At 45.8% G+C, this 11026-nt stretch overlaps 1 protein-coding gene across 1 annotated transcript in view; it reads left to right on the top strand.

Annotated features, from left to right (window-relative positions):
* Positions 1-7257: 7257 nt before the first annotated feature.
* Positions 7258-11026, top strand: part of Epb41 (erythrocyte membrane protein band 4.1) — a 156581-nt gene continuing 152812 nt past the window's right edge. Inside the window, exon 1 of the mRNA XM_013032135.1 lies at positions 7258-7449. The gene's annotated coding sequence lies outside the window, so the exon portion shown is untranslated. The remainder of the gene's footprint in view (positions 7450-11026) is intronic.

Raw genomic sequence — 11026 nt, 5'->3', positions numbered from 1 at the left:
ACTGTGGGTGGAGGAAATAACACTGGATTCTGGCCTCAGTCCCTGCTTAGCTGCTGACTTGCTGGGTGAGCTTGGCACGTCAGTCCTTCTTACCAGCCCTCAGCTTTCTCATCTGTCAAGCAGAGATAAGGCTGCCTGCTTGGCTTCACTGGGGAAGAAAGATGGAACAGTCTGCTGGGCAAGGGATTGAGTTCTAAATTCAGAAGCACAAAGTTTCTTAACTATGTTTCTTCCTAGCTGTGTGACCACGGGCAAGTTACTTTACTTCACTGATTTAGTTCCTAAATGGGGCAAGAAGCTAATGTTAAAAATATTTGTACACACACACTGTAGGGTTTATTGTGAGATTCAATCAGGCATCAGAAAGATAGCATTAATAATAAGCATCAAAAAGTGTTTCTGCTCAGGGAAAATTTGGAAACTATAAATAGGTGCCCAAGGGGTGCTGGAGACCCCATTGCACAGGCCAGGTCTAGAGGATGTGGTCCTGGGGCTTGAACTCAGGGCCTACACACTTTTCTGCTCAAGGCTAGTGCTCTACCACCTGAGCCGTAGCTCCATTCTGGCTTTTTGGTAGTTAATTAGAGGTAAGAATTTCACAGACTTTCCTGCCCAGGCTGGCTTCAAACCATGATCCTCAGATCTCAGCCTCTTGAATAGCTAGGCTTGAGACATGGATTCTTTCTGCTTGGTTGATAACAGACTTAAAATAAAAATCTGATTCAGGGCTGCACGTGGTGGCGTGTGCCTGTAATCTGTAATCTCTCTGTTCAGTAGGCTGAGATAGGAAGATATAAAATCAAGGCCATCTTGGACTAGATATGGCTCCAGGCCAGCATATACCACTTAGAGAGACCCTATCTCAAAAGAAGGAAGTGGGGAGGACTTGGTGTGGTTCACATCTGTAATCTCAGCTAGACTGTAATCCTACCTACGTGAGAGGTGGAAGTAGGAAGATCATTGACAGACTAAAACAATAAGCAATGAGCTAGAGGGATAGCCCAAATAGAACTCTTGCCTCGTAAACTCAAAGCCCTGCGTTCAAATGTCTTAAACACCAGGTTGGGGGAGGAAGGAAGGGACTTTCCTGGGAGGACACAGCAAGAAGGTGGCTGTCTGCAGGATAGGAAGGAAGCCCTCACCAGAACCTGACCACGCTGCCGTCCTGATCTTGGGTTTCTAGGCTCCAGAAATATAAGAACATAAATAAATCTTATTATTTTAACCATCTAGTCTTTTATTTTTTTTCCCTATATTGTCTGGGAATTAAACCTAGGGCCTCACACAAGTACTCTACCATGAACATGAAATTCCACCCCTAGCTTCAGTTGTTACTGTGTGTGTGTGTGTGTGTGTGTATGTGTGTGTATGCTAGTACTGGCACTTGAACTCAGGGCCTGGAGCCTTCCTGTGCTCATGGCTGGTGCTCTATCACTTTAGTTATGCCTCCAGTCCCACTTTTTGCTAGCTACAGTAATTGCAGCTGAAGTCTTGAGGGCTTTTCTGCCCAGGCTGGCTTTGAACCTGGATCCTCAGATCTCAGCCTCCTGTATTGCTTGGATTACAGAATGTGAGTCACTGGCACCTGGCTAAGTTGTTATTGTTATTATTTTTGTTAGTTGTGGGGCTTGAACTCAGGGCTTGTGTGCTGTCCCGGAGCTCTTCTGCTCAAAGCTAGTGCCCTACCACTTTGAGCTAGAGTATCACTTCCAGTTTTTGAGTGGTTAATTGGAGATGAGTCTCATGGGGTCTATTCTGTCCAGGCTGGGTTTGAACTGGATATCATCCTCCTGAGTAACTAGGATTACAGATATGAGCTACCAGCACCTGGTAATCGTTACTATTTTTTTTATTAACAAATCTTCTCTAGGGTTTCTTCCAACTCAGATATTCCTAGGTTTTTATGGCTGCAGATTTTAGTCAGGCCTCCAGTTCTGCAGAGCAAGGATAGCTGGACTTGGAAAAAGGCAGTGATAGAATCCTGTTGTAAGGGTTAGAAGACATGGCTTCACGTTTGAGCTGTGCCAAGTCACTCTGTATAAGTGACCAGCCCAGAATCACAGAGATTTATGGCAGACTAAAGTTTACGACTTACTTGTAGTCTCTTGTGATTTCCTTCTTCCCCTGCTACCGTGCTCTCAGCCCCTCTGAGGCCTGGAAATAAGCCTGATGATGGATGGGTCACTCACTGGGAGTGAGTTGTCCTGTTGTGCTGTCACTTGTCCTGTTCCTTTCCTAGGTAAGAGCCGACTTCATCAGTTTTAAAAGGGCCTCAGCTTGTAGGTGGTGCCAGCCTCTCTGTTTCTTGGGAAACCCTCTAGGACCTGAGAATGTTCCTTGCCCTAGGGAGGGAGATTTAGTGGGTTAAGCTTGGGTAAGCTGGAGGCTTTGTTGGATCAGGGTCACAGGCTCCCTCCAGCTGGTGAGAGAATAGGCTTGAGAGGGTAACGGGAGGTCTGATCCTTGCTTCCTTCTGTAGATGTCCCACCTACCTTCTGTAGATGTCCCACGACTACCATCAACAGCAGTCACAACAGCCTCTCCCCAGGGATGTTGGCATTGTTCATTTATATAATTTCTAAGCTGCTTTCCTGAAAGGGATATGAAAACAGTACGTAATAGAGGCTACTGGCGTCACGGAGCTGATCACCTGACAGCCTAAGCTGTAGTTTCTTCATGGGTACATGAGGCTCATAATACTTTCCAGGGTTGCTATGAAGCTGAGTGTGATAATGTATCATAAAGGACTTGGGCTCAACACATAGCAAAAACTTCATAAATGCACTTGTTAGTATTTTTAGCACACGCATGTGTGGTGCTGGGGATTGAACCCAGGGTATTGTGCATTCTAGGCAAACCTAAGCCTAAGCCCGAGACCCAGCAGTTACTGTGCTTGCAAAGCAAGCTTGAACTCTGGGCCTGGACGCTGTCTCTGAGTTCTTTAGCTCAAGGCGAGCACTCTACCACTTGAGTCACAGTGCCACTTCTAGTTTTCTGGTGGTTTATTGGAGATAAGAGTCTCCTAGCCAGGCTGGGCTGGCTTTGAACCATGATCCTCAGATCTCAGCCTCCTGAGTAGCTATGATTATAGGTGTGAGACACTGGTGCCCAGCTTAGTTTTAATCTTTATTATCTAATTTAGATAAAGGACATTTGTTAAGAACCATTGTTAAGAGAGAAAAATGGTAAACAACCTAGCCATCCAATAAGAGGGTTAACTATTACAGACAATTACTGGATAGTTTTGTTAAAAATGATGATGCAGATGTCTGCCTTATGTTGTTTTTGTGTGTGTAGGGGTGGAGTTGGAGTTGGTATTGGGACTTGACTCTCACTTAGCTTTTTCCAGTCTACCACTGGAGTCACACCTCCACTTTTGTCATTTTGCTGGTTAAATGGAGATAAGAATTTCTCAGATTTTTCTGCTTGGGTTGACTTCAAATAGAGATCCTCAGATCTGACTCCTGAGTAGTTGTGATTACAGGTGTGAGCCACTGGCACTGGCTTGATGGTAATTTTCCCTGATTGGTGACTTTATGGTGGTTTATATTACTTAACTATATTCTTACTTAACTACATTTTCTAAAAATCTCTATGAATAATTCAAGTACTCCTAATAAAAAACAATCCCCTAGAAAGATATTCCACTGTCTGAGCAGTAATTCCCATCCTGCTATAGCTTGTTTGATTTACCATTTGGGCTTCGAAGGTCTACAGTGATGGCAATTTTATGACCATAGGCAAGAAAGGAAGGCTCTACTCTTCATGTGCTTTTGGTGCCAGGATTGGTTTTATTCTGAAGTGACTATTCAGAACACTCTGTAGATGGGCCCAGCTTTTAAAAGCCCTCTTCGTTGCTTGCTGCTCACCACAACAAATGTTTTCCATGAGCCCTATCACTGGGACTTCAGGCCAGCTGTGTCCCTAATCTGCTTATGTCCCAGATTTGGGTACAGTTTACACTCTAACTCCCCCACCCTGACCCTTCTGTCTTCCAATCTCATTTCTTCCAGGTCATCAGAGGTCTCATCTACCTTCCCTGGTTCACTCCACTGGGTTACCACCTAATTTTACCAATTAATTTTATACTCTTTCTTGCACTGGTGTTTGCTTTTGCTGGAGCTCAGATTGTGAAGGGGAAGGCTTAAGATCCTTTCATGCTGTCTTTTTTTTCTTTCCTCTCTTTCTTTCTTTCTTCTTTCTTTCTCTCTTTTTTTAAACTTCCTTTCTTGCCTTCTGCTTAGTGTCCTTGACCCCTCCAGGGGCTAATAGGCAGCTAATGGGGCCTGTATTCCCTAGGAAGGACCCCAGGAGTGGTGGAGGAGGAAGTGGCAGGCTCAGCTGGCAGGCGGGATAGAGATGGCCCCTAGAGACTCCATCCCGAGCCTTGAAGCACAGCATAGCCTCCACCTACAAGTGAGCATGGATCTGAGCCATTTCCGCTTAGGAAATTAGTCTCAGAGATGGTGATTGGTACCCAAAGCAGCCTCTACAGGGTGAGCTGGGACTGGATGTCTGGTTTGGCAGATGGGACTTAGGAGTAAGGATAGTTTCTCTGTCTTCAGAGTGGATGTTATTTGTATCTCCAGTTTCCAGAATGGGATGGACCCAGCTATGCTCAGAGATAGGACACTTAGCCTAACAGGTAATGATGAATAATTTATTAAAAAAAACAACAACTCATGTGTGAATGGTACTTTAGTTTACAAAGCCCTTTCATCCCCAGGCTAAGAATTAAAATCTAGCACTGGAATCCAGGATTTACAAAACTTAGACCAACAGATTTTAATATGACATTGCATGACATTCTCAAGCTAACAGTGATTTACATCTGCTTTTGTCTAACCTTCTGTTAGCCTTATTATCTCCACTTATTTTCAGGGTGACAATTAGGATAATTATTAAACACTACAAATTCTGTATATCTACCAAGCATCTTCAAATATTTGCCATTGGCCATTACTTCAAGGCACAGAGAATGTTACTTTTCATGAATCTGGATTTGGTGGTAGAAGTGGTGTGCTGTCTGGGGACTGATCTCCAGTATTCATCCTTCATGATACCAGATTTTCCTAACAGGTGAAGGAAGTCTTTGAGGAACAGAAGTGGTAGGACTAGCACTCCCTGAATCAAAAGCACAGCTGAACTTGAGAACTGATAGTTGGGATCAAAGTGTTTATGAACATGTGCTTCGCCTCTAGTATACAGAATGACCCTGGCTAAAGTTACCTGAATTTACTAAGCCTCATTTTCCCTATTAGAAAACAGGGAAAATAGACAATCCATTTGCCTATCAAACAAATATTGAATATGTTCATGCTTTTGGGAGATGAACAAAAGGGATAAAGTCCTCGTCATGAGCTGGTTGGTCTCTAGGATCTAGATTACAACAATTTAGTTGAGAGAGGCAATAAATAATAAATAAATAAAGGAATAAATAGACAGAAGCCAGTGGCTGATACCTATAATCCTAACCACTTAAAGAGGCAGAGATTGGGCTGGGAAGGTGGCTTAGTGGTAGAGTGCTTGCCTTACATGCATGAGGCCCTGGGTTCAATTCCTCAGCACCACCTAAGCAGAAAAAGCCAGAAGTGATGTTATGGCTCAAGTGGTAGAGTGCTAGTCTTGAGCTGAAGAGCTGAGGGACAGTGCCCAGGCCCAGAGTTCAGGCCCCACAACTGACCAAAAAAAAAAAAGAGGGTTATGGTTTAATGTTTATACAACATTATCTCCAATTAACCACCAGAAAGTCAGAATGGAGCTCAAGTGGTAGAGCACCAGTCTTCAGTGAAAAAGCTAAGGGATGGTGCCCAGGACCCTGAGTTCAAGCTCTTGTACTAGAAACACACAAAAATAGAAAGTCAGGTAAGGGTAAATGCTGAGAAAAGTTTGATGATTAAAGCAAGGCAAAGGTGTACAAATGGAGGCTGTTTTAGCTAAAAATCTTTGGTCTTGAAGGAGTTGTATGATGTTTAAAACAAGTTTTATATAATATGCCCAGCTCAGACCCAACAATTGAATGCTTAGCAAATGTTATTACATCAGCCAGTTGCACACCTCTCAGTTGATATTCTAGTCTCCAAACAGTAATAACACTTATTACTAAGTGATAGGCACTGTGCTAAGCCCTTTACATAGTTTAGTTAATATATGATTAATAATTCTTGCAGTAACTCTGTGAGGTGGGAACTATTATTCTCTTAAATGAATAGGGTGAGAAACTGAGGCACAGAGAAGGCCCAACAACTAGGGAGGGCAGAGATTGAGCCTTGAATCCAGGCATCCTGCCTCCCAAGGCTGAGACAGTCTAGCTGGCATGTGGAAGTCTCTGCTCATCTCTAAAATGTAATACCACAACGTATTTTACTTTCTGGATATTGTGCTTTAAACAGAGCTGTCTTCCTGCTCTGTGGGACTCCGGCCCAGACGAGTCTAGCAGGAAGTGTGATGGGTGATGAAGCCCTCTGAAACTTCTGCAGGGAAATAAATACAACATTAGTGCAATTATCAGGGCCATACTAAATTCATCTTGGAAGGTGAATTCCACCAGGGAAGAATTAGAAGAATATGAAATGCAGAAAAGGCAGATGAAATCTTGGCCAGTTCTTAATTCTTTAGATTCCATTTCGGGCCTTACCAGGGTTGCCAAGAGAAGTAAAGTCTTATCGAATGTCAGGGTTGGAAAGGCACTTTAGAGATGGTCAAGCTAATCGATGGGAAAACTGAAATCCAGAGAATCTAGGTGACTCACCAGAGCTTACAGGGTACATGAGACAGTTCACTGGGGTAGATTGAATGTGAGTTCCTTTTTCCTTGTGATTTCCAGATCTCAGCCACTCTCCTGTCCTCCACCGGCAGGAATGTTTCGCTTGTTTTCAGGGCACTGGACACTTCTTATTCCCCAGGAGGGTGCTGCTGGAGCCAGGAATACCTGGACTAGGGTTCCAGACTCCGACTTGCGCATGCGCACAGCGGCTAGGCCCCTCGCCTCCCCCTCCTCCTTTTCCTTACCCTCCCCTGTCCTTACCGGAGGGGGGGGAGGGGGAGGGGGAAAGAAGACCTGAAGAGCCAGAACTTAGCCTCAGCCAATGGGCTGGCGCCCCGCGAGCCAGGCCCCCTCCTTCCCTCCCGCGCCGTCCAATAGAAATTTACTACAATGTTGTGGCGAATAGAGGGGGAGGGGCGTGCGCGGGCGGGCGGGCTGCGGGCCGGGCGGCCTCGCCTCTCGGAGGAAAGGCGGGAGGGCGCGCGCCTGGGCTGCAGCTGGCTCGCTCGCTCGCTCGCTCGCTCCCTCCCTCCCTTCGCCTGTAGGTTTAGTCAAGCAGCGAGCCGCCGGTGGGCCAGCGAGCCACCGAGGGCCCGAGCTTCGGACGCCAGCGCCCGCCTCCTGCCTTTGTTCGTTCGACTGTATCAGCGGGCAGGCGCGGGAGCCCGGGCCGTGAGCTACCGGTGAGGCGAGACGCGGCGGCGGCGGCGACCGCGGCGCGCGAGCCGGGGCGGGAGGGGGCGCGGCGCTGTCCCCGAGGGGACGGTCCCGGCGACCGCGGCGGCGCCACAGCTTCTTTGTCTCCAGCCCCCCTGCAGGCCCCAGGCGGGTCGCGCGGGCTCCGCTAGCAGCTGAGGGGGTCCCGTGTGCACGCTTGGCGCTGAGGGCCGGAGCCGGGATGCGGCCTGAGGAGCCCGGGGCGGGCGGGCGGCGGCGGGGAGCTGGTGAGGACTGAGGTGGGGTGGGGTGCACGGGGGGCAGCGTTTCAAAGTTAGGCGCCGGGTGTCTCTGCCGCCCGGCCCCTCCGGCCTGTCACTGCCCGGGAGCTTTGCCTGGAATCCAGGTAGAGGGAATTGCAGGTTTCAGAGGGCGAAAGGTGTTGGGGCGCAGCTGCGGCTGGCATCTCCCCCTCCCCGCGAGCAGGGAGCTAGGGCTGTTTGGAAGAAGTCCGGCAGATCTGAGGGTGGAGGGAGTCAAGCTGCTCTTCAAGGCCTTCCCGCCATAGTCACCTGCATCATTTAAAAAAAAAAATCTCCCCAGCCCCAGACTCAGTGCCTGTCCCCCTTAATCTCCACGGTTCCCCGCGAGCGAAGGGTTAAAGCCATCTCAGCGTCGTGACCTCCTTTTGCAGTTCGCGCATCTGTCGGCTTGGAAAGATGTCCCTGGCTGGCTGTACCTGTGCGGAGCCTGGAGCCGGGCTGGCCTCTCGATGTCGTCACCAGGCCGTTATCCCCGGGGAGGCTTTGCCCAAACAGGGTCTTTCTCCCCAAGAATAGACATTCTTGGGGCGGCGGGGGGGGGTGGTTAGAGAGAAAGTGATCTCACGTGCGCCAAATTGCTGGAGGATTGGTTTCTGGCCACATGATAGTGACTGTCATCCTGGTGTTTCTCCAACTGTGTACCCTCCCATAAAAGACTACTCTGTGGAGGCGTCGTTTTTTTTTTGGGGGGGGGAGGGAGGGAGGGCATTTGTTGCTGATTAAAAGATAGTTTTAATTCTTCTTCTTCTTTTTTTTTTTTTTAAAGACACTGAGCTTTTTTTAGTAGTCTGTGATTTCACAGCTGCTATTTTGTTCCTTGTGTTTTAGGGAAAATTGCAAGAAATGGTTATGTCTTGTGTCTTGGGTATTATTGTAGTGAATTTATACTTTCTCGAGGATATGCAATACTCAATGCTTGTTGCTCATTACTGTTTTGTGTATTGTCAGCACTGGCATTTTTTTTTAAAGCTGAGCCTTTAAATGAAGCATAATATTCATTATGAAATTCACATTGCAATTTTGTTAGTGTAGAATGAACCCTTTTTGAGGAAATGTGATGCTTCCATGATTTTCCTTTTCTGTCGATCGAAGACAATACATTTATTACCATATATGTGGTTTTTATGAATTGGTGCCGGAGGCTGTTACTATTCTAGCACACAGTAAGCAATAAAAGGCAAATTTAAAAACAGATAAATCTGGGGATGTAGCTCAGTGGTGGGGTGCTTTGCCTAGCTTATGTGAAGCTCTGGGTTTGATCCCCAGCACTACAAAGAAAAATCATCAGATTGCTTTGAAATCAAAGTGCTGATGCACATTGTTATCTACAAGAAGATTATAATTAAGGTAAAGATAGCTGTTATTCATATCCCTAGAGACACAAGAGCCATGAGTTTTGCCACTATTAAAAAGTAAACTCAAGCCAGGTGCCAGTGGCTCATGCCTGTAATCCTAGCTACTCAGGAGGCTGAGATCTGAGGGTTATGATTCAAAGCCAGCCCAAGCAGAAAAGTCTGTGAGACTCTTATGTCCAATTAAGCACCAAAAAGACCAGAAGAGGAGCTGTGGCTCAAGTGATATATCACTAGCATTAAGCACAAAAGCACCCAGGTCCTAAGTTCAAGCACCAGTACTGACACACACACACACACACACAAAGTAAACTCATTGAACTCAAGTTCAGCATACCAACCTTCCAATTCATCTACTAACAAAACTATACTTCAGCTGGGTGCTGGTGGCTCATGCCTATAATCCTAGCTACTCAGGAGGCTGAGATCTGAGGATGGAGGTTCAAAGCTAGCTTGGGCAGGAAAGTCCATGAGACTCTCATCTCCAATAAACTACCAGAAAACCGGAAGTGGCACTGTGGATCAAGTGGTAGAGTGCTCACCTTGAGCTGAAGAGCTGAGGGACAGTGCCCAGGCCTGGAGTTCAAGACCCACAACCAAAAAAAAAAAAAAAGAAAAAGAAAAAAAAGAAAAAAGAAAACCCAAAAAACTATACCCTCCCCACTTTTATAATTGAATTTAGGGCTAATCTTTAGGCCTCACCACAATTCAATCTTTTACCAGTGTTAAATAACTTTCAAGACATTTTTTATTACACAATATGGATCAATCTACCTTTTCACCTTTATCATTCTTTTTCTTTTCCACTGTACTTTTTTTTCTCCTTTTTATATTCTCCAGACAAATAGAGGTGCTCAGTAATACATGCTTTGCTGTTCTGTTTGCTATTTCCTTCCATCATTCATAAAATAGGTAATTTGATGTGTGTACCCTATGTGGAAGGAACTTGATGGATTTATTGTTTTATTTTGTTTTGAATTTTCTTTGGGCTTCATTAGTATGGCCAACCAGTTGAGTTTTCTTTAACTGATGTTTGTAAACAGGATTTAAGTTCTAATGTGCCATCAATGTGTGCAACCCTTAGCAGCTAATGGTAGAGTAAGAAAACCTTTTAGGTTTCTTTTCTACACAAAGCTAAAAACTCTAGTGCTTGGAAGCCAGCTCTCTACTAATAGATGGAGGTCTTTTACATAAATCTTTGCTTGCATTCTGACTTTGAGCTCTAAAGACTCATATATTATTTCTTTATAGCCCAGACTGCCTTGATGCATACATAATCTTCTTACCTCACTCTTCTGAGTTCTGGGATTACAGATTTGTGCTACTATGCCTGGTGTCAATATGTTCTTGTTTTTGTGCTGGTACTTGCCCTTGAACTCAGGGCCTTGTGATCTCACTTGTCTTTTTCCACCCAAGGCTGTCACTGTACTACTTGAGCCACATCTCCACTTTAGCCTTTTTGCTGGTTAATTAGACAAGAGTCTCATAAGATTTGTCTGCCTGGACTGTCTTTCAACCCTGATCCTCAGATCTCAGCCTCCTGAGTAACTAGGATTAGAGGTGTAAGCCACTGGTGCTTGGTGCCAATATATTCTTTTCTTTTTAAATATTCTCTTTAAATATTTTAAGTAGTTGTACAAAGCAGTTTATGAATACAATCCATCTTGATCAATGTCACCCCCTATTCCTTTTCTTTTTTGTCAGTCAGGGCCTGGGTGCTGTCCCTGAGCTTTTTGCTGAAGGCTAGTGCTCTACCACTTTGAGTCACAAGCACCACTTCTGGTTTTCTGGTGGTTATTTGGAGATAAGAGTGTCATGAGCCGGGGCTGCTGGCTCACGCCTGTAATCCTAGCTACTCAGGAGGCTGAGATCTGAGGATCGCGGTTCAAAGCCAGCCTGGGCAGGAGAGACCGCGAGACTCCTATCTC

The sequence above is a fragment of the Dipodomys ordii genome, unplaced genomic scaffold (assembly GCF_000151885.1).
Source record: "Dipodomys ordii isolate 6190 unplaced genomic scaffold, Dord_2.0 Scaffold6, whole genome shotgun sequence".
Taxonomy (NCBI): Eukaryota; Metazoa; Chordata; class Mammalia; order Rodentia; family Heteromyidae; genus Dipodomys; species Dipodomys ordii.
The sequence above is the reverse complement of the archived record's forward strand: the minus strand, read 5'-3'. Positions and strand labels throughout refer to the sequence as shown.